A 24,444-nucleotide genomic window follows, 5' to 3' on the forward strand; every position below is an offset into this window, starting at 1 on the left:
TGGCTAGGCCACTCCAGGACCTTAATGTGCTTCTTCTTGAGTCACTCCTTTGTTGCCTTGGCTGTGTGTTTTGGGTCATTGTCATACTGGAATACCCATCCATGACCCATTTTCAATGCCCCAGCTGAGGGAAGGAGGTTCCTACCCAAGATTTGGTTGTACATGGCCCGTCATTCATCCCTTTTATGTGACGTTTTCCTGTCCCCTTAGCAGAAAAACACAGCCAAAGCATAATGTTTCCACCTCCATGTTTGATGGTGGGGATGGTGTTCTTGGTGTCACAGGCAGCATGCCTCCTCCTCCAAACACGCAGGGGGGCATTGTGGGCCCTGCAGGGTTTCAGTCCTTCACGGCATAGTGTGTTACCAATTGTTTTCTTGGTGACTATGGTCCCATCTGCCTTGAGATCATTGACAAGATCCTCCTGTGTAGTTCTCGACTGATTCCTCACCATTCTCATGATCATTGAAACTCCACAAGGTGAGATATTGCATGGAGCCCAGACTGAGGGAGATTAAGAGTTATTTTGTGTTTCTTCGATTTGCTAATATTTGCACCAACTGTTGCCACCTTCTCACCAAGCTGATTGGTGATGGTCTTGTAGCCCATTCCAGCCTTGTGTAGGTCTACAATCTTGTCCCTGACAGCTCTTTGGTCTTGGCCATTGTGGAGAGTTTGTAATCTGATTGATTGATTGCTTCTGTGGACAGGTGTCTTTTATACAGGTAACAAGCTGATATTAGGAGCACTCCCTTTAAGAGAGTGCTCCTAATCTCAGCTCATTACCTGTATAAAAGACACCTGGGAGCCAGAAATCTTGCTGATTGGAAGGGGATCAAATACTTATTTCACTCATTAAAATGCAAATCAATTTACAACTTTTTTAAATGCTTTTTTTCTGGATTTTTTGTTGTTATTCTGTCTCACTGTTCAAATAAACCTACCATTAAAATTATAGACTGATCATTTATTTTTCAGTGGACAAACGTACAAAATCAGCAGGGGATCAAATATTTTTTTCCCGCACTGTAAGTGCTGAAGAGGGTTAATTATTTAAGGAATGAATAAAAGTATCAAAAGGTCCATCAAAGCCAAAATAAGTTAATGATTGAAAAAAGTGGTCCCAGTTAAAAGAAACAAATGCTTTTTCAGAGTCTAATGCAATAATTGCCTTATCATCTTAAACATCCCCCTTCCCTTTCTCCATATTATAATAGTAAACTGTCAAAAGTAATTTTCTTAAATTGGAGAAAGAAGACCTACCCCTAATGAAACCTCTTTGGTCACTATGAATAAGCTCTGTAATAACATTTTGCAGTCTAGCTGCTAAAATGTGAGCTAGTAGTTTGTAATCTGCATTCAATAATGATATAGGGCAGTATGATTCTACTTTTTATACATTTTTGCCTTTTTCAGGAATGAGGGTGATTAATGAGCAAGTAAATTTTTTAGAAACTGGCAACCCTTGCAAAAAGTAATTGTTAAATAAATTGAACAGAGTAACAACTACATGTTCACTAAGTATTTTATAATATTCTAATGGCAATGCATCTGATTCTGCCGCTTTATTACACTTGCCGGTCTTAAGTAGATCTGCCTAAGTAGATCCGGGATAACAAATGGTTTCTATGCCAACCGGGCTTTGACAGCGTGTCCCAATGCAGGTGATCGTGAGTGACACACATTGAATAACTAGCAGGGGGAGCCCAAAATGAACACAATGGGTAAAAAACTATACCACATATGAACACATATCAGATTTTTAAATGGGGAAGATCCCATATGTAAGAATGATACACATAAGAATAATCCACATAAAGTGTGACACGTAGTTAACACATGTTATATATAACAAACAATTGTTGTACACTTTGCTACTTTGACATTTCTAGTTAAAGATATATAATGATCGTAAGTTTGATTTGTTAAAAAAGATTTTTTTGCATATTGATAATACCGGAAAGAGCACTTCCGGTTTACACAGTGGAACGCAAAATTGCGTTCCACACACACACTGTTTGGCGCCACTACACTGAGAGGACACTTGACACACAGGTATTTGAAATTATTTTGATTATTTGCTGTCTGTATATAAGTTTGTTTGATGCAGTTCATGTTTATGCTGATGATGGGGAGGATTTCCCCGAAAACGTTTCATTAAAAGAGTATTTACTTGTTTCACCAAAAGACCTGAGAGTGCGTTTTTTCAGGAATATATATATATATATATATATATATATATATATATATATATATATATATATATATATACATATACTTTTATTTCCCCTCTAAGTACCATTTTGAATGACTCCCAATAAATTGAATTACTTTTTAGTGAGTTTTCATTATAGAACTTAATATTTTTCCCCAAGATGCTACCATCCAGTTTTTAAACTTAATATCTAAATTTGAATATTTAGGGAATATATATGGCAAAGGAATTTTTCTAGGGATATCCATTGCTATATGCAGTAAGATTGGAGTGTGATCAGAAATAAAGTTGGTGAGATAGCTGCCTCAATGTAGCCAGTTAATCTTTCATTAATTAGGAAATAATCAATGCAAGAAAGGGTTTTATGTGTTTTGGATTTGCAAGTATATTTTTTTACATCTGGATTTTGAATGATCCAAATATCTTTTAAGTTTAAGGTATTTCTAAACACTCTAAACAATCCAGTTTCATATCTGCTAGGTTTAATAACCTTTCCCTTTGATGTAATCGATCTATAGGATACTGTGCAATCAGATTAAAATCACCTGTTAGCTTCCCATTTCATTTTATCCCAAAATGCCTTATCTAAACTTTTTGGGCCATATATTTTAGACAGAACATACCCTTGATCCAATATATTTATTAGTAAAATGATATATCTCCCCTCAACATATATTTCTTAATTGATAATGTCATATTAAAAAAATGTATGTATCAGGATTGCAACACCTCTTTTTCTAGCCAATCCAGTGGTCTTAACCACCTTGACTACCCTTCCTGTTTTTAGCTTCATTCTGTTGGAGATAGTGATTTTTAGCTTCTTAAGACACTTGATTATCATTCTTCTTTAAATGGGAAAGGTTAAAACCCCTCATATTCCAATATACTAAATTAATACAAGACTTATCAGCAATTAAAATCATCAATCTAGTCTAGTATTTCAAAAAGCTGTCTAATAAAATATAAAAAAATATAAAAAATTGGGTTGTAGTTTAGATGCCCAGTATTTGAGATGTGCCTTTTAGTGCCAGGTCTATTAATACTGTTTCTGAATGGCAGTCAGGTTGTGAGACAGCTAGGCTAAGTGATCTTTCTTCAACTGTACATGTACCTCCCACAGGAGGTTCATCATACTACAGTATGCAGCAACACAACACCCATATAAAGCAGACTGAACAGCTGCATCAAAATGGGCATTAAACACTTTCTAATATTAAATGCTTTATTGTGTGTAAATAAATTGCAATATACTTTTTATTATTATTATTTTGGAATTAAAACTCCTTAATGATGGCAACACACCCTGTATGTCGGACGTTTGTAGCCCTTATAGAGCTTTTAGAGCACAGGTTTTGCCACTGTCTCAGGAAGTGCTGTCAGTGAGACCCACGCTCCTACAGCCCTGGAAGTTCTTCAGCTGACACTCTACAGGGTGTGTCACCATCATTAATGGGTTAAAAGCCTCATTATGTGTAATAAGAAAAATAATTGCAATAAGAAGGCTCCAGAACTGACCCTGAGGAACACCACTACTAATAGCTCCCTCCGCTAGTGGTGTTCCTTAGGGGTCAGTTCTGGGGGGCCTATTTTGTTTAACATATTTTTTCAGTGATATCAGCAAAGCCTACAGGGGAAAATATGTCTGTATGCAAATGATCCCAAAATTTGTAATAGAGGGTGGTAGACAAAATGATAAATGATATGAAAAAAAATGGAGGATTGGACAAATGTCTGAGATCTAAAGTTTAACAGCACAAAATTATGCATTTAGAGGAAAAAATCCAAACTTTAATTACAGACTCAATGGCACTTTACTAACTGTTACAAATTAAGAACGGGACTTGGGAATTATTATTTCAGATGATTAAAAATGTAGTAAACAATCTAGTATTGCAGTAGAATGTCTATTTTTTAAAAAAATATATTTTATTTATAATTAACTTCAATTATCATCCAGACAGTGTATAACATGTTTGTGATAGTCAGTTACACATACGTGTTGAGAAATATAGAATAGCATCTGGCCTGCTAAAGGGAAACAGTCAAATGAATTTGCAACTATTATTAAACAGTATATAAACAAAGACAAGAAAATAAAAGGAAATGAAAAAGGACACAACAAAAAGAAAAGAAAAAAAGAGAAGGAAAAGGTCAGCTCTGAAAAGGCCCCCACCGTGCGGGGACAACTCCATGGTGAGTTATGCTGGTGTCTACTAGGGTGTGGAGGATCTGGTGGTTTTAGAGTAAACTGCTTTGACCTTTCAAACCTGTCTATAGATAGGTGTAGTGTAAACATATGTATTTTGGTAGCAGTAATATCTGCCACTACGTTATCGACTATTCTGTGACCGTGTTGTGGCGGGGTTTTATCCGCAAGGGGAGTATAACGGCTGTAAAGCGGGTTGATATTTGTAATTTCTTTCTTAACATTGTGGGTGCAGTTTTCCCATAAGAAGCGTATTACGGCCAAAAAGTAAATTTTTTTTCTTTTGGTGTAGCCATATTCTTCCAACATTAGCAAGTCTGTTATTTTATCCATCCAGTCAGTTAAAGTTGGGGTGTACAAGGTTTTCCCATGAGAAGCTATCAAGGCATCAGGGGAAAGTCACTGGACAACAGGACCTGAAGGTATCTTTCAATTCTATCCCAGAAAGGTAATATTTTGTTTCATGACCACCACATATGAAGGTAGCTGCCCCTGTCAGCACATCCCCTCCAGCACCTATCCTTTGCATTGGGGTAGATTGAGTGTAACCTGAAAGGTGTGAGATACCACCTCATCAGGACTTTGAAGTTTAACTCTAGCGATTAGGGGGAGGTTGATGTTCTCTTTGTTTGTGTAAAGATTTTGAGCCATTCTTCTTTTGAGATTTCTATCTCCAAATCCAGCTGCCATTTGTGTGTATACGAGGGGAGTTGTATCGTGTGATCTGCTTGTATAATTTTCCTAGCTAATGATAAAGAGTGCCTCGTGTTGCCAGATGTAGTACAATACTTTTCAAATGGTGTGAGTTCTCTTAAGAGATCCTGCTTGTACGGTGACGTGTGAATAAAATGATCTAATTGTGAGTACTTGAGCCAACTTGTGTATCTGCCTCCTGCTACCGTCTCTAAGTCCTCACGTTTTTTTAGTCTCCCCTGTGTAGTAAATTATTTTAATGGGGTAGTATAGCCCCATTCTGTCTTTCTCTGTTGACCTTTATCTAGTCCGCCTGTCAACTCTGCATTAACAGACATTAACAGACACTGGGAAAAGTGGAGAACAGGTACTAGATATGTGTTTTCTCCATTGCACTATTGAGTCCCAAGACTCAAATACCACGCAATGAATCCCTAGTGTCACGCATTGAGGTGGCCTGAGATCTTTGGTAACCCAACATAAAGTGCCCATGTCTGGTACCCTAAGTATATGTGAGTCAATGGCAACCCATGCCTTAGAATCATTAGATCTGTGCCAATATATCAGTCTCTGCAGGGTTGTTGCATCTAGATAGTCATCTATGCAGAGTTGGCCTAGTCCCCCATTTTCATATGCCCTGTACATGGTGTTTTTATGGATCCTAGGTTTAGTTTTACCCCATATGAATACATTTATATGCTTCTGTAGTTGGGAAGTGAACCATTTGGGTATGGGTATTGGGAGTGCCTGAAACAAGTACAAGACCCTGGGCAAGGTAGTCATTTTGATACTTTGAGTGCGCCCCCACCATGTGATCGGTTTTGCTGTCCATGCTTGAAGATCTTGTTATACCCGTCGGGAGAGAGCCAGGTAATTCTCTTAAAAAAGTTGTGAGATGTTGGGTGATAGTTGAATTCCCAAATATCTAAGGGATTTTTTTTTGCGAAGTCAAAGGGCATATTTCTGATACTGACCTTAAAGCGTCAGCTCAGAGGGATATATTTAAAATCTCTGATTTATGTTTGTTGATCAAAAAGTTGGAATATTTACTAAATGTGTCTATTTGTTCTAACATTTTTGGGATAGAGGATATGGGGTTTGAAATTGTAAACAGAATGTCATCTGCGTACATAGCAATTTTAAAATTATGTGGCCCAATTTGGATTCCCTCTATTTCTGGGTCCTGTTTTACTAGGGTAGCCAGTACTTCCATAGAAAGTATGAACAAGATAGGTGACAAGGGGCAGCCCTGCCTGGTGCCATTGCAGATATGGAAGGGCTCCGACAACATTCCGTTAGCTCTCATTTGCGCTGTGGGGCAGGTGTATAAACTAAAAATGCGGGTTATCATTTTGGGGTCAAATCCCTGTGTTCTTAGAGCCTTCCTCAGGAATTCTCAATTTATGCGAACGAATGCTTTTTCTGCATCCATCACTATTAAGACTGATGTGATTTCGTTGTGTTTAGTAAAGCATGCAAGGGTGACTGCTCTAATTGTGTTATCCCTTGCCTCCCTCCCTGGGACAAAGCCAACCTGATCTGCGTGGATTAGGGTGTGCAAAAGTTTGTTAATTCTATTAGCAAGGATCTTGCCCAGGATTTTGATATCTGTGTTGAGGAGGGATATTGGTCTGTAGTTACTGGGATCTGTGGGGTCCTTATTGGGTTTGGGAATCACTGCAATGTGAGCTTTTAACATTTCTGACGGAAGTGAGTTACCCTCGTCGAGTGTGTTAAATAATTTGATTAGTTGTGGGGCCAGGATATTTGCAAAGGATTTGAAGTAGGCATTTGAAAAACCATCTGGGCCGGGGGCTTTCCCAGTGGGCAAGTCACAAATTACCCTGATCACTTCTGCTAAAGATATTGGTTCCTCTAATGAGTCCCTCTGTAGGGCCTCTAGTCTAGACACCTCTGCTTTATCTATATAGTTTTGCATGCGTTCTAAATGATCGGGTGTATTTTGAGTATCAAGATTGTAAAGCTTTGAATAAAATTGGCTGAGACAGTCCGCTATCTGTTTGCTATCATAAATACTATGGTTATTTGTGGTCACCAGTTTTTGTATTTGATTTCTGCTTGTTTGAGCTTTTAAACGTTTGGCTAGGAGTGGACCTGCTCTGTAGCCTTCATATGTGTATAATTTTCTAATATTAAGGGCTTTTCTCTAGGCTTCTTTTGTCAGTATTTTATTGAGATCCTGTCTGACTTTCACCAGCTGATTGTAAAGTGTGGCGTCTGATGGGGTGTTTTTGTGGCAAAGCTCTAGATTAGAAAGTTGTGTAGTTAGGGACTCTATCTCACTATTGCATGTTTTTTTCCTAAATGCTGAATGTTTAATGCATTCCAGACTGTGCCCGGGCTTACTTCTTGGGTAGTATTGAAGCGAAAGTATTCGTGCAGGGATTTTGCAAGGGAATCCCTGGTGGGTGGGGAGGGAAGGAGAGAATCATCCATGCTCCACAAAAATGGAGTGACAGAATGGTTGGGCCATGTCAGTTCGATGTCTACTTGAGAGTAGTCTGACCAGGAGAATGTCTAGTTTTATTGGTAGAGGTATTTGCAGCAGAAATTCCACTTTAAAGATCATTAGTTAGGCCACATGCAACACAAAATAAATTTTGAGTCCCTTTTACTTTTTCGGTTATTTGTGTAGATAAACATGACTAATCATTTTATTAATTGGCTTATGATTTTTCTCTATCACATCTAAACCAAAAATGTGAAACTCAAAAATTAAACTTACATGACTTATATAAAGCATAGCTTGATTTATTTTGTTGAAGAGTAAACCTCAGTAAGCTCAGTAGTGTGACTGTCTTGAGCACTATTTCATCAGTGTTGCATCAATATATGTAACAATGTTCCACACTTTTGACCACTAGATGGTGTTTGCAACAATGTTACAAATGTTGCAAAATTGCTGGCATAGGGATAGATTAGGGGAGCGCACAAATGTTAGCACTGTAGAGCGCTAACTATACTTAAGGTAAATCAGTAGCCCTCAAATGTTTGAGCTTGTATTACAAGTTGAAATTAGACATGTGCGGTTCGTTTCAGATTAATTCGGAAATTCGGTAAATTCTGTAAATTCGGAGATTCGGATCGATTCGGATTTCCGAATTAAAATACTTCCGAATCTACCGAATGAATCCGAAATAGTTGCCGTATCTCCGAATAAATCCGAATTAGCTCGTTAAAATTCGGCATTTCCCCATAGGAAACAATGGGAGTTTCGGCTGAAAAAAAAATAACACCGCAGCCCCATTGTTTCCTATGGGGAAACACTAAGTCTGCACCTAACACCCTAACATGTACCCCGAGTCTCTAAACACCCCTAATCTGACACTTATTAACCCCTAATCTGCTGCCTCAGCTATCGCTAACACCTGCATTATTTTATAAACCCCTAATCTGCCAACCGAATATCGCCGCCACCTACATTATAACTATTAACCCCTAATCTGCTATCCCTAACACCGCCGACCCCTACATTATAGTTATTAACCCCTAATCTGCCCCCCCAACGTCGCCGCAATCTAACTACAAGTATTAACCCCTAATCTGCCGACCCGATATCGCCGCCGCCTACATTATAGCTATTAACCCCTAATCTGCTGTCCCTAACACCGCCGACCCCTACATTATAGTTATTAACCCCTAATCTGCCCCCCCCACGTCACCGCAATCTAACTACAAGTATTAACCCCTAATCTGCCGACCCGATATCGCCGCCGCCTACATTATAGCTATTAACCCCTAATCTGGTGTCTCTAACACCGCCGACCCCTACATTATAGTTATTAACCCCTAATCTGCCTCCCCCCAACGTCGCCACAATCTAACTACAAGTATTAACCCCTAATCTGCCGACCGCAAATCGCCGCCACTATAATAAATGTATTAACCCCTAAACCGCCGCACTCCCGCCTCGCAAACACTATAATACATTTTATTAACCCCTAATCTGCCCTCCCTAACATCGCCGCCACCTACCTACAATTATTAACCCCTAATCTCCCGCCCCCAACGTCGCCGCTACTATAATAAGGTTATTAACCCCTAAACCTAAGTCTAACCCTAACACTAAAACCCCCTAACTTAAATATAATTTAAATAAAACGAAATAAGTTTACTATAGTTAAATAAATTAATCCTATTTAAAACTAAAGACTTACCTGTAAAATAAACCCTAAGATAGCTGCAATATAACTAATAGTTACATTGTAGCTATTTTAGGATTTATTTTTATTTTACAGGCAACTTTGTATTTATTTTAACTAGGTACAATAGTTATTAAATAGTTAATAACTATTTAATAACTACCTAGCTAAAATAAATACAAATTTACCTGTAAAATAAATCCTAACCTAAGTTACAATTACACCTAACACTACACTATCATTTAATTAATTAAATAAATGACTCATATTTAAAACTAAATACTTACCTGTAAAATAAACCCTAATATAGCTGCAATATAACTAATAGTTACATTGTAGCTATTTTAGCATTTATATTTATTTTACAGGCAACTTTGTATTTATTTTAACTAGGTACAATAGCTATTAAATAGTTATTGACTAATTAATAGCTACCTAGTTAAAATAATTACAAAATTACCTGTAAAATAAATCCTAACCTAAGTTACAATAAAACCTAACACTACACTATCATTAAATAAATTAACTACAAGTACCTAAAATTATCTACAATTAAATAAACTAAAGTACAAAACCCCCCCACTAAATTACAAAAAATAAAAAAACACTAAATTACAAAAAATAAAAAAATATTAGAAGAATTTTAAACTAATTACACCTAATCTAAGCCCCCTAATAAAATAACAAAGCCCCCCAAAATAAAAAAAATGCCCTACCCTATACTAAATTACAAAAGTTAACAGCTCTATTACCTTACCAGCCCTGAACAGGGCCCTTTGCGGGGCATGCCCCAAAGAAAACAGCTCTTTTGCCTGTAAAAAAAAAACACAATCCCCCCCCCCACATTACAACCCACCACCCACATACCCCTACTCTAACCCAAACCCCCCTTAAATAAACCTAACACTACCCCCCTGAAGATCTCCCTACCTTGAGTCGTGTTCACCCAGCCGGGCCGAAGTCTTCATCCGATGGGGCACAAGAGGACATCCAGACCGGCAGAAGTCTTCATCCAAGCGGGGCAAGAAGAGGTCTTCCATCCATCATACAAGTACCAAAATACAAACAAACACTAAATTACCAAAAATAATAAAATATTACAATAATTTTAAACTAATTACACCTAATCTAAGCCCCCTACTAGCTATTAATATAGCTTCAATATAACTAATAGTTACATTGTAGCTATTTTAGGATTTATATGTATTTTACAGGCAACTTTGTATTTATTTTAACTAGGTACAATAGTTATTAAATAGTTAATAACTATTTAATAACTACCTAGCTAAAATAAATACAAATTTACCTGTAAAATAAATCATAACCTAAGTTACAATTACACCTAACACTACACTATCATTAAATTAACTAAATAAATGAATCCTATATAAAACTAAAGACTTACCTGTAAAATAAACCCTAATATAGCTGCAATATAACTAATAGTTACATTGTAGCTATTTTAGCATTTATATTTATTGTACAGGCAACTTTGTATTCATTTTAACTAGGTTCAATAGCTATTAAATAGATATTGACTATTTAATAGCTACCTAGTTAAAATAATTACAAAATTACCTGTAAAATGTACCAAAATACAAACAAACACTAAATTACCAAAAATAATAAAATATTACAATAATTTTAAACTAATTACACCTAATCTAAGCCCCCTACTAGCTATTAATATAGCTACAATATAACTAATAGTTACATTGTAGCTATTTTAGGATTTATATTTATTTTACAGGCAACTTTGTATTTATTTTAACTAGGTACAATAGCTATTAAATAGTTAATAACTACCTAGCTAAAATAAATACAAATTTACCTGTAAAATAAACCCTAACCTAAGTTACAATTACACCTAACACTACACTGTCATTAAATTAACTAAATAAATTAATCCTATATAAAACTAAATACTTACCTGTAAAATAAACCCTAATATAGCTACAATATAACTAATAGTTACATTGTAGCTATTTTAGCATTTATATTTATTTTACAGGCAACTTTGTATTTATTTTAACTAGGTACAATAGCTATTAAATAGTTATTGACTAATTAATAGCTACCTAGTTAAAATAATTACAAAATTACCTGTAAAATAAATCCTAACCTAAGTTACTATTAAACCTAACACTACACTATCATTAAATAAATTAACTACAAGTACCTACAATTAAATACAATGAAATAAACTAAACTAAAGTACAAAAAAAAAACACTAAATTACAAAAAATAAAAAAAATTACAAGAATTTTAAACTAATTACACCTAATCTAAGCCCCCTAATAAAATAACAAAGCCCCCCAAAATAAAAAAATGCCCTACCCTATACTAAATTACAAAAGTAATCAGCTCTATTACCTTACCAGCCCTTAAAAGGGCCTTTTGCAGGGGCATGCCCCAAAGAAAACAGCTCTTTTGCCTGTAAAAAAAAACACAATACCCCCCCCCACATTACAACCCACCACCCACATACCCCTACTCTAACCCAAACCCCCCTTAAATAAACCTAACACTACCCCCCTGAAGATCTCTCTACCTTGTCTTCACCCAGCGGGCCGAAGTCTTCACCCGATCGGGCAGAAGAGGACATCCAGACCGGCAGAAGTCTTCATCCAAGCGGGGCAAGAAGAGGTCTTCCATCCATCAGAAGTCTTGATCCAGGCGGCATCTTCTCTGTTCATCCATCCGGAGCGGAGCGGCAGCATCCTGAAGACATCCCACGCAGAGCATCCTCTTCTTTCTTGATCCGACGACTAGGTGACTGTACCTTTAAGTGACGTCATCCAAGATGGCGTCCCTTGAATTCCGATTGGCTGATAGGATTCTATCAGCCAATCGGAATTAAGGTAGGAAAAATCTGATTGGCTGATTTAATCAGCCAATCAGATTCAAGTTCAATCCGATTGGCTGATGGAATCAGCCAATCAGATTGACCTCGCATTCTATTGGCTGTTCCGATCAGCCAATAGAATGCGAGCTCAATCTGCATATATTTATTTTAAAATAAAAAGAACACAGGAATATCAAGTATTTCTATAAAAAATAATATAACATTTGTTTAAAAGTGATATTGCTTATTGAAGGCTCCCCGGACTGGGGTTAACTGCCTATGGCTCTGGTGACATCACAGCTTTTTTGGAGTGCTATTTAGCACCCAGGGCTGGATGTTACTGAGTCACAGGATGTGTACCTGATCCGGTCTTGGAGTGCAGTTCCCTTCCATGTTTTGTATTTTCTATGGGTGATTACAGCCACCTGTGCACCCCTTCTTTGTTCTCAGTTTGTTTAGCTTTGTGAGCTCGCATGATGGTGTGCCTGTGTTAGGGACTCAGGCTAAGGAAAGGACCTTGACGTGGTGCCTGAGCTTTCCCATTTGGCCAGATGCGGTGACTAACCTTTCCAGTTGTGATTTTATCTTAGCTGTGAGCTAGCTGGTGAGTGCTGGGTGTTTCTATGTGTTGTATTACTTTTTATTTGTAATCTCCCTTGGTTCTTGCACCCATTCCGGACTGGAGTTAACTGTCTATGGCTCTGGTGACATCACAGCTTTTTTGGAGTGCTATTTAGCACCCAGGGCTGGATGTTACTGAGTCACAGGATGTGTACCTGATCCGGTCTTGGAGTGCAGTTCCCTTCCATGTTTTGTATTTTCTATGGGTGATTACAGCCACCTGTGCACCCCTTCTTTGTTCTCAGTTTGTTTAGCTTTGTGAGCTCGCATGATGGTGTGCCTGTGTTAGGGACTCAGGCTAAGGAAAGGACCTTGACATGGTGCCTGAGCTTTCCCATTTGGCCAGATGAGGTGACTAACCTTTCCAGTTGTGATTTTATCTTAGCTGTGAGCTAGCTGGTGAGTGCTGGGTGTTTCTATGTGTTGTATTACTTTTTATTTGTAATCTCCCTTGGTTCTTGCACCCATTCCGGACTGGGGTTAACTGCCTATGGCTGTTTGTTTAGCTTTGTGAGCTCGCATGATGGTGTGCCTGTGTTAGGGACTCAGGCTAAGGAAAGGACCTTGATGTGGTGCCTGAGCTTTCCCATTTGGCCAGATGAGGTGACTAACCTTTCCAGTTGTGATTTTATCTTAGCTGTGAGCTAGCTGGTGAGTGCTGGGTGTTTCTATGTGTTGTATTACTTTTTATTTGTAATCTCCCTTGGTTCTTGCACCCATTCCGGACTGGAGTTAACTGTCTATGGCTCTGGTGACATCACAGCTTATTTGGAGTGCTATTTAGCACCCAGGGCTGAATGTTACTGAGTCACAGGATGTGTACCTGATCCGGTCTTGGAGTGCAGTTCCCTTCCATGTTTTGTATTTTCTATGGGTGATTACAGCCACCTGTGCACCCCTTCTTTGTTCAGCTTTGTGAGCTCGCATGATGGTGTGCCTGTGTTAGGGACTCAGGCTAAGGAAAGGACCTTGACGTGGTGCCTGAGCTTTCCCATTTGGCCAGATGCAGTGACTAACCTTTCCAGTTGTGATTTTATCTTAGATGTGAGCTAGCTGGTGAGTGCTGTGTGTTTCTATGTGTTGTATTACTTTTTATTTGTAATCTCCCTTGGTTCTTGCACCCATTCCGGACTGGAGTTAACTGTCTATGGCTCTGGTGACATCACAGCTTTTTTGGAGTGCTATTTAGCACCCAGGGCTGGATGTTACTGAGTCACAGGATGTGTACCTGATCCGGTCTTGGAGTGCAGTTCCCTTCCATGTTTTGTATTTTCTATGGGTGATTACAGCCACCTGTGCACCCCTTCTTTGTTCTCAGTTTGTTTAGCTTTGTGAGCTCGCATGATGGTGTGCCTGTGTTAGGGACTCAGGCTAAGGAAAGGACCTTGACATGGTGCCTGAACTTTCCCATTTGGCCAGATGAGGTGACTAACCTTTCCAGTTGTGATTTTATCTTAGCTGTGAGCTAGCTGGTGAGTGCTGGGTGTTTCTATGTGTTGTATTACTTTTTATTTGTAATCTCCCTTGGTTCTTGCACCCATTCCGGACTGGGGTTAACTGCCTATGGCTCCGGTGACTTCACAGCTTTTTTGGAGTGCTATTTAGAACCCAGGGCTGGATGTTACTGAGTCACAGGATGTGTACCTGATCCGGTCTTGGAGTGCAGATCCCTTCCATGTTTTGTATTTTCTATGGGTGATTACAGCCACCTGTGCACCCCTTCTTTGTTCTCAGTTTGTTTAGCTTTGTGAGCTCGCATGATGGTGTGCCTGTGTTAGGGACTCAGGCTAAGGAAACGACCTTGACGTGGTGCCTGAGCTTTCCCATTTGGCCAGATGCGGTGACTAACCTTTCCAGTTGTGATTTTATCTTAGCTGTGAGCTAGCTGGTGAGTGCTGGGTGTTTCTATGTGTTGTATTACTTTTTATTTGTAATCTCCCTTGGTTCTTGCACCCATTCCGGACTGGGGTTAACTGCCTATGGCTCTGGTGACATCACAGCTTATTTGGAGTGCTATTTAGCACCCAGGGCTGGATGTTACTGAGTCACAGGATGTGTACCTGATCCGGTCTTGGAGTGCAGTTCCCTTCCATGTTTTGTATTTTCTATGGGTGATTACAGCCACCTGTGCACCCCTTCTTTGTTCTCAGTTTGTTTAGCTTTGTGAGCTCGCATGATGGTGTGCCTGTGTTAGGGACTCAGGCTAAGGAAAGGACCTTGAAGTGGTGCCTGAGCTTTCCCATTTGGCCAGATGCGGTGACTAACCTTTCCAGTTGTGATTTTATCTTAGCTGTGAGCTAGCTGGTGAGTGCTGGGTGTTTCTATGTGTTGTATTACTTTTTATTTGTAATCTCCCGTGGTTCTTGCACCTATTCCGGACTGGGGTTAACTGCCTATGGCTCTGGTGACATCACAGCTTTTTTGGAGTGCTATTTAGCACCCAGGGCTGGATGTTACTGAGTCACAGGATGTGTATCTGATCCGGTCTTGGAGTGCAGTTCCCTTCCATGTTTTGTATTTTCTATGGGTGATTACAGCCACCTGTGCACCCCTTCTTTGTTCTCAGTTTGTTTAGCTTTGTGAGCTCGCATGATGGTGTGCCTGTGTTAGGGACTCAGGCTAAGGAAAGGACCTTGACGTGGTGCCTGAGCTTTCCCATTTGGCCAGATGCGGTGACTAACCTTTCCAGTTGTGATTTTATCTTTGCTGTGAGCTAGCTGGTGAGTGCTGGGTGTTTCTATGTGTTGTATTACTTTTTATTTGTAATCTCCCTTGGTTCTTGCACCCATTCCGGACTGGGGTTAACTGCCTATGGCTCTGGTGACATCACAGCTTTTTTGGAGTGCTATTTAGCACCCAGGGCTGGATGTTACTGAGTCACAGGATGTGTATCTGATCCGGTCTTGGAGTGCAGTTCCCTTCCATGTTTTGTATTTTCTATGGGTGATTACAGCCACCTGTGCACCCCTTCTTTGTTCTCAGTTTGTTTAGCTTTGTGAGCTCGCATGATGGTGTGCCTGTGTTAGGGACTCAGGCTAAGGAAAGGACCTTGACGTGGTGCCTGAGCTTTCCCATTTGGCCAGATGCGGTGACTAACCTTTCCAGTTGTGATTTTATCTTTGCTGTGAGCTAGCTGGTGAGTGCTGGGTGTTTCTATGTGTTGTATTACTTTTTATTTGTAATCTCCCTTGGTTCTTGCACCCATTCCGGACTGGGGTTAACTGCCTATGGCTCTGGTGACATCACAGCTTTTTTGGAGTGCTATTTAGCACCCAGGGCTGGATGTTACTGAGTCACAGGATGTGTACCTGATCCGGTCTTGGAGTGCAGTTCCCTTCCATGTTTTGTATTTTCTATGGGTGATTACAGCCACCTGTGCACCCCTTCTTTGTTCTCAGTTTGTTTAGCTTTGTGAGCTCGCATGATGGTGTGCCTGTGTTAGGGACTCAGGCTAAGGAAAGGACCTTGACGTGGTGCCTGAGCTTTCCCATTTGGCCAGATGCGGTGACTAACCTTTCCAGTTGTGATTTTATCTTAGCTGTGAGCTAGCTGGTGAGTGCTGGGTGTTTCTATGTGTTGTATTACTTTTTATTTGTAATCTCCCTTGGTTCTTGCACCCATTCCGGACTGGGGTTAACTGCCTATGGCTCTGGTGACATCACAGCTTTTTTGGAGTGCTATTTAGCACCCAGGGCTGGATGTTACTGAGTCACAGGATGTGTATCTGATCCGGTCTTGGAGTGCAGTTCCCTTCCATGTTTTTTATTTTCTATGGGTGATTACAGCCACCTGTGCACCCCTTCTTTGTTCTCAGTTTGTTTAGCTTTGTGAGCTCGCATGATGGTGTGCCTGTGTTAGGGACTCAGGCTAAGGAAAGGACCTTGACGTGGTGCCTGAGCTTTCCCATTTGGCCAGATGCGGTGACTAACCTTTCCAGTTGTGATTTTATCTTAGCTGTGAGCTAGCTGGTGAGTGCTGGGTGTTTCTATGTGTTGTATTACTTTTAATTTGTAATCTCCCTTGGTTCTTGCACCCATTCCGGACTGGGGTTAACTGCCTATGGCTCTGGTGACATCACAGCTTTTTTGGAGTGCTATTTAGCACCCAGGGCTGGATGTTACTGAGTCACAGGATGTGTACCTGATCCGGTCTTGGAGTGCAGTTCCCTTCCATGTTTTGTATTTTCTATGGGTGATTACAGCCACCTGTGCACCCCTTCTTTGTTCTCAGTTTGTTTAGCTTTGTGAGCTCGCATGATGGTGTGCCTGTGTTAGGGACTCAGGCTAAGGAAAGGACCTTGACATGGTGCCTGAACTTTCCCATTTGGCCAGATGAGGTGACTAACCTTTCCAGTTGTGATTTTATCTTAGCTGTGAGCTAGCTGGTGAGTGCTGGGTGTTTCTATGTGTTGTATTACTTTTAATTTGTAATCTCCCTTGGTTCTTGCACCCATTCCGGACTGGGGTTAACTGCCTATGGCTCTGGTGACATCACAGCTTTTTTGGAGTGCTATTTAGCACCCAGGGCTGGATGTTACTGAGTCACAGGATGTGTACCTGATCCGGTCTTGGAGTGCAGTTCCCTTCCATGTTTTGTATTTTCTATGGGTGATTACAGCCACCTGTGCACCCCTTCTTTGTTCTCAGTTTGTTTAGCTTTGTGAGCTCGCATGATGGTGTGCCTGTGTTAGGGACTCAGGCTAAGGAAAGGACCTTGACGTGGTGCCTGAGCTTTCCCATTTGGCCAGATGCGGTGACTAACCTTTCCAGTTGTGATTTTATCTTAGCTGTGAGCTAGCTTGTGAGTGCTGGGTGTTTCTATGTTTTTTTTATATATATATATATATATATATATATATATATATATATATATATATATATATATATATATATATATATAATTAATAATAATATTAATTAATAAATTATTGCATATGCAATTAGCACATCTAGGCAAGTATCCCAACTTGCCTTACCCAGAAATACTCTATATACACTGTAACCAATGTAAGCAAAAAGCCTGAGATGCTGCATACCTAATTTGCATATTTACCCAGAATCCTATGGTGCATTGGTTACAGTGTATACAGAGTATTTTGGGGTAATGCAAGTGGGGATATTTGCCTAGATGTGCTAATTGCCTATGCAATATTTTCTGATAATTAAATTTTAAAGCGGTCCAGCAATATTGATAGTGCACTCTTGTAATCTGGGCCATAAAGTGTTCCAGACATGCATTCTCCTGAGCCTACTTAGGTATGTTCTTTAAAAAAGATACTAATAGAACAAAGTAAACTTGAGAATAGAAACAAATTGGAAAATGTTATTTTCAAAACTACATACTCTATGGGAATTAGGAAGGTTTATATTTGAGTTTCATGTCCCTTTAAAAATGCAATGAAATGTTTTGTATTATTATTATTATTAATAATAATAATAATAATAATAATAATAATAATACCATAAAACAAAATCCTAAAAAATAATAATTAGGGTTAATCAGTTAGATCTACATAATGCAAAAGAAGAACTTAATTTTGTCTTAATAACACTGTTTATTGATTCCAAACCAAAATACTCATGACATCTCCTTAAAGTGCATAGCTGTATATTAAAAATATTATAATAATTTACCACCTGCCAGCATTATTCTTTATTATCTCTGCTTGTTTTTTTATGAGACAGTTTAATAGATCGTATGCTGAGAAGCATTTGGCATCTGGAAGATTTAATAAACCTTGAGCTGCTTTAATCCTACCCAGTGCTGGACTTGACTGTTTAATATATTCATTGTTTGCTCATCACATATTCTGCCACCAGGATATTATCTGTATCATCTAAATATGTGTTAAATATTTCGTACCTGCACAGTATAATCATAACTATATAATTGTATATAACCATACTCGAGACCATACTGCTACTATAAAAGTAAACTTATGATGTAATAAACACAATTACTTATTTTTATTGTTTTACTTGGCCTATAATTATTTATTTGCATTCTTCTCTATTATCCTCATTTTGTTCAATATCAGTTGTATATCTTTTAGACTGTTGCTATATTATTTCCTTAAAGAATAACAATGAAGAATGAATAACAAATGTTCAAAGAAATCAATTCCACAGAGTCTACATAACAGTTGAAAACAAAATATGAAATAATGAATCACACTGACTAAGACATATTCTCTTTCTAAACATGAGAAACCGTCACCAACAAAAGAAAAAAGTAACAAGGAAATGACCAGAAATGTTTTGTGAGTACAATACACTTTTTTACTAGAAATGTGCAAGGACAAAAGATTTGATTTAGATTTTTTCTAAGTTTCTCATTTAAAGGGATAGTCCAAATTAAACTTTCATGATTCAGAAAGGGCATTTGATTTTAAACAACTTTCGTATTTATCATCAAATTTGCTTTGTTTCCCTTGTTATTCTTAGTTAAAAGCTAAACCTAGGTAGGCTCATATGCTAATTTCCAAGCCCTTAAAGGCAGCCTCTGCATTTAACAGTTTTTCACAGCTAGAGGACATTAGTTTATGTGTTTCATATAGTTAACACTAAGCTCATGCACGTGAAGTTTTTTAAAGGGACAGTCAACATCAGAATTTTTGTTGTTTTAAAAGATAGATAATCCCTTAATTACCCATTCCCCAGTTTTGCATAACCAACACAGTTATAATAATACACCTTTTACCTCTGTAATTACCTTGTATCTAATCCTCTGCAGACTGCCCCTTATTTCAGTTCTTTCGACAGAATCAGCCAATCAGTGCTCACTCCTCAGTAAATTCACGTGCATGAGCTCAATTTTATCTATATGAGACACATGAACTAACGTCCCCTAGTGGTGAAAAACTGTCAAAATGCATTTAGATTAGAGGCGGCCTTCAAGGTCTAAGAAATTACCATACGAACCTCCTAGGTTTAGCTTTCAACTAAGAATACCAAGAGAACAAAGCAAAATTGTTGATAAAAGTAAATTGGAAAGTTGTTTAAAATTACATGCCCTATCTGAATCATGAAAGTTTAATTTGGACTTGTCTGTCCCTTTAAGAGTCATCACTAATTGCCTGAAATGCAAGTCTGTCAAAATATCTTAGATAAGGAGGCAGTAAGCAGAAGCTTAGATACAAGGTAATTACAGAGGTAAAACGTATATTTCTATAACAGTGTTGGTTATGCAAAACTGGGGAATGGTAAATAAAGGGATTATCTATTTTTTAAACAATAACATTTTTGGTGTTTACTATCCTTTTAACTGAAACAAAAAATTATATTTAATCCAACTGATAATCACAATTCACTACCATTTTCCATCATCCTGTTATCTTACCACCTTCTAACATTTTACTTCCCACGAATTAACCTTTCCATACCATCTTATTTTCTGTACCCCCTGACCCATCCTTTCACACTGTGCTGCTATATTATGTGCAATTCATATGTTTAGCAATGGGAGAGCTAGTAGGTGAATGAAAATACTATTGTGGAAGAAAATTAAGTTTCCACATTCATCACCTACCCTCAGACCTGCTCCATAGCGAGTTGTAGTTATCCTTGGAGATTTAATTGAAAGATCTGTTTACAAAGACCTTGTAAAATTCCTTCAACATGATCAACAGCAGTATCTCTCAGAATCCCAGCTTAACTGGGGGGGGGGCTCCTTTAAAAACAATGCTTTGGTGGAGGGAGGGAACTTCAGAGAGTTGCACAATGGTGTGTATTACCGTAAAGTGCATAAGTTCTCCAGCAACCACCATCTTATGCCTTTCTATTGCTTAACTCTTGTGTACTCCACATATTTGGAAAGCATTGTATCTGACTTTCAGATGGGCCTAAAGACTGACATTGTCATTATGAACTCCAATCCCTAGGTATGGCCAGAAACATATGGAAGAATACAAGGCCAATCTAGGCATTGGATCTGGTTCTGCGCCATGACTGCATGCTTGAGTAGAATACAGCCATGCTTGTCAGGTATATGGACAGAGAAGCCCACAATAAATACAACTTGCTTTGGGATGTCATTGAAAGCAACTTCTATAGCACCACCTTGACAGACCTCTACAAGATGTCTGTGTTGGACTTTCAATACCACTTCAGTTTTACCTGAGATGCCTTTGCAAAGAAGCTAAACACTGGAACCAGGTGGCAGACTCCAAGAACACTATAAGCCTGCTAGCTAACTTATATTGCCTGGGGTGTGGAGGTGCCTGATGGGAAATGCATAGAAGATTGTAACAGGAAGGCTGTTTCGATGTACATGGTGAGATGGAAAAAAGACCATTTCTGTCCTTACAAGAACCCTAGAATAAATAAAACAGGGGATTTCCCTTGAGTAGCCAATCCCTCCAGTGCAGAACTGTTCTTGTTGGTCACTATGTAATGGTTTGTGGAGCAACCAATGCACTGTTGGTACCATGCTGCCAGGATACTTTAGTTTTGATGAAAACCACTTCAACTGTATTGGAGTTGGCTTTTACTTTAAATAAAATTAAGCATAGGGAAGGTGAAGAGCAAAATTCTAAGGAAAGTAAGTAGCAAACAGGACCCATAATAAAGAGCGAAGTCTGTGGCCAGGGGGTATGTACCATTGCTAGCTGTGAAATTCTTGGGACTGCACATGTTTTGGTCATTACCCGTACAATCTCAACTATCTGTTCACTTAGGATTAGGCATTGACTGACAACCACAGAGCAGTAGGCCTTTTGATTATAGTATACAAATTTAAACATTAAAGCTCCAAGGAACATAACATAGTGATGTGCTAAAACTTCCTTGTACACAAAGGCCATCTGTTCCCTAAGGATTTGGCAATAAATGACCTCCACAGAGTGAGAACATCAGGAGTAGGAACAGCAGCAGCTGTACTAAAGGAGACTTTTGTTGCAGCAGCTAAGTCTACAACTGCAAGTACCATCTTAGGAGTTAGATTTTAAATTAATTTTTATTAAATGCACCACTGGAGTCTGGGATGAGCCGCAGCAGTAATTCAAAACATTTCAAATTCAATCAGCATCAAAACTCAGGGCAGGGTAACCTAATTTTGGAAAGATAAATTTGAGAAATACCTTTTGCTCCATAAGCTGCGGGGAAAGTTGTGAGTGCTGAGGGTTCAATGTATTTCCAGTTAATGCAAATACTCACTCACTTTGCACAGTGTTTAGGGGAAAAACAGGCATGGGATCACACAAAATGTCCAGCACCAGTTCATGAGATTTTTTCAAATTCTCAAGCATGCAAACTTTCAACTGTTCACCAGGAACCACTTCATGATGTTTGAGGAAACTTCCATCTTGCTCAAGAGGTGAGGGAACAAGGGTATGACTTGACCCAGATTTACATTGTTTGGATTAATATCTTAATAGTGACATGCCTAAACGAATACAACTAACTGATCTCAAATTACACATACTGTATGTATGTATATATAAAAAAAAAATATATATATATATATATATATATATATATATATATATATATATATATATATATATATATATATATAATCCAAACAAAGTGCACTCCTGAAATACCACCGTTAACGCCTGAGGACGGGTCGCATCAATCCGAAAATATTCACAAAATTAAAAAGTGACTATCTTTACTAAGTCCTTTGGAGTGCTCTTCTGTTTGGCGATATATATATATTCTTGCTGAAATATTGCACAGAGAAAGGTGACATTAGAAAGCAATGGCCTCTATCACCTGCTTGAAAAGCTACCCTTCAAGCATGGCAAATGATCCACCATTAATAGCCACCAGCTGACCTATCATTCAGATTATTTTCCTTGACTGCTGCCTGGATATCACCCTAGATTGAAACCCCCCCAATATTTTATATGGTGGACTGAACACCTTCCTCTTCTGACTGTCGTAATCAACGTGTCCCTGTTATACCGCTGCCTCTGCTCCCTAATTCTGCCATCTCTATTCCTCCAGCCGTTGCCATGGCCACATGAGGTTGTTGTGCGGTGTGCAGCAGTGACATCATCACCACACATGTCTCTCCAGTTCTCTCTGACTGCACCTTTGCAACTTCCTTGGTGCGAGCCTGAGCCTATTTACTATTCTTAGTTGCCCTAGTATAGGTTGTGCTGTGTGTACTCTTGGGTGCTCTATTACTATTGTTTGGAATGACTACCTGCTGTTGAACCCTGCTCTGTCTAAGTGACTACTCTATTGCTTAACCCTTTTGGCACTCTAAAGGATTGAACTGTCTAACTGTACCTGATCCCTGCTCTTCCTAGAGCAGGAATAAGAAGACTATTGGCCAGGATTGGTCTGATAAAGAAATATCTAACAGACATTACAGTCCCTTATCCTGACTACTGCTGTAAGTGGGGGTACCATCTGCACTAAATAACCCTTTTTCCTCTCCTACTGATGGAACAGGTAAACTTTTAGTGGTGATTTGGGTTTGGTGGTGTTGTAACTAGGGGAAATGCTAATTCTTCTAGTACTACGCATGATTGCACTAGTAGTGGAGATGGCAACATGAGTAGTGGGTGACACTGTTATATTAACTGTCTACTCTACAACTGAAGATAATGTGTGGTAATGAAGAGAGAGAGAGAGAGAGATAGAGAGGTGAAGACTGCTGGCCTAAAACTGAGTGGAATTTATTTTGCTGCCTATTATGCATGGTCTCTGTAGTGGAATCTCCTCCTCCACTATCTCCTCAGGCTTGTAATCAAGTTTCTCCTGGTCCAGAGTAAAGGCTATAGTGGACCTGCCAAACCAGAGAAACTTGCTCAATAATTCCCTCTTCTGACTGACTATTTGGCACTATGTGATTATCACCAATTTCTGCAGTTTCTGTTCCACTGCTGCTGAGAGACAAACTTTCCTAGTCTGATTGATAAAAACACCTGGCTGCTGCTATTAATTATAGAGGGAATCAGTTGCAGAAATGGCTGTGGTGGAATTGATGGTGGCACTGGTGCAAACAATTGCATAGGTGGTTTTGGGATTAGACTCTGTAAAGAGCTGATGTGTACATGGAGGCTGCTAGGTATCCTCAGACCCCCTCACAATCCTACTATTACACTTGGAGCCAAACAAAGTAAAACTAGAAACTACGCCTTCAATTTATCTCACTATCTGCTTTACTTTTAAGGGCAGAATTAGATGACCCTTATTGTCACGGATGCTGCTGCTACTAGTTCTGCTTTTGGTGGGTGCTGCATGTCTCCTTCTCCAGGTGGAAGTGGGCTTGCCTACTACAGAACATTCTTCTAAAGATGACCCTGCTGCTGCTGTCACTGCTCCTCTAGATGTTTGAGCCTAAGCAAGAGACAATGGACTTGAAAATGAAATTTGACTCTGTGAAACAAAGGCAACAGTGTTTGTCCCACTTCCACTCTTTGGACAAGTAAAAGCCGATGCAGAATCTCTGTTTGTAGTGGCTATGCTAGTGACAGTGTTACTAGTGGTAGTAGTGGTGGCAGCCAAACATTGCACTCTTTGATTAACAATATTATTACAGAAAATCAGTTTGTTGTGGGCTTCTTCTGACACACAAAAATGTGATTTATAGGATTTTGTACTGTGTGTTGGTGTAACTTCAAAAAACACAAGAGCAGGGCAAGGCAGGAGCCCACACAGTATTAGTATAATGCTTCCACTGCAATAACAATACTTAATTATAGCAGTACTATACACTGAGTGTGTGTGCAATAAGCCACTAAAACATG

General features: G+C 39.0%; 1 pseudogene; it reads left to right on the top strand.

Annotated features, from left to right (window-relative positions):
• LOC128652479 (PC-esterase domain-containing protein 1A-like) overlaps window positions 1-24,032 on the top strand; it is a 37,908-nt pseudogene extending 13,876 nt beyond the window's left edge.
• The last annotated feature ends 412 nt before the right edge of the window (window positions 24,033-24,444 follow it).

The sequence above is a fragment of the Bombina bombina genome, chromosome 3 (genome assembly GCF_027579735.1).
Source record: "Bombina bombina isolate aBomBom1 chromosome 3, aBomBom1.pri, whole genome shotgun sequence".
Classification (NCBI taxonomy): Eukaryota; Metazoa; Chordata; class Amphibia; order Anura; family Bombinatoridae; genus Bombina; species Bombina bombina.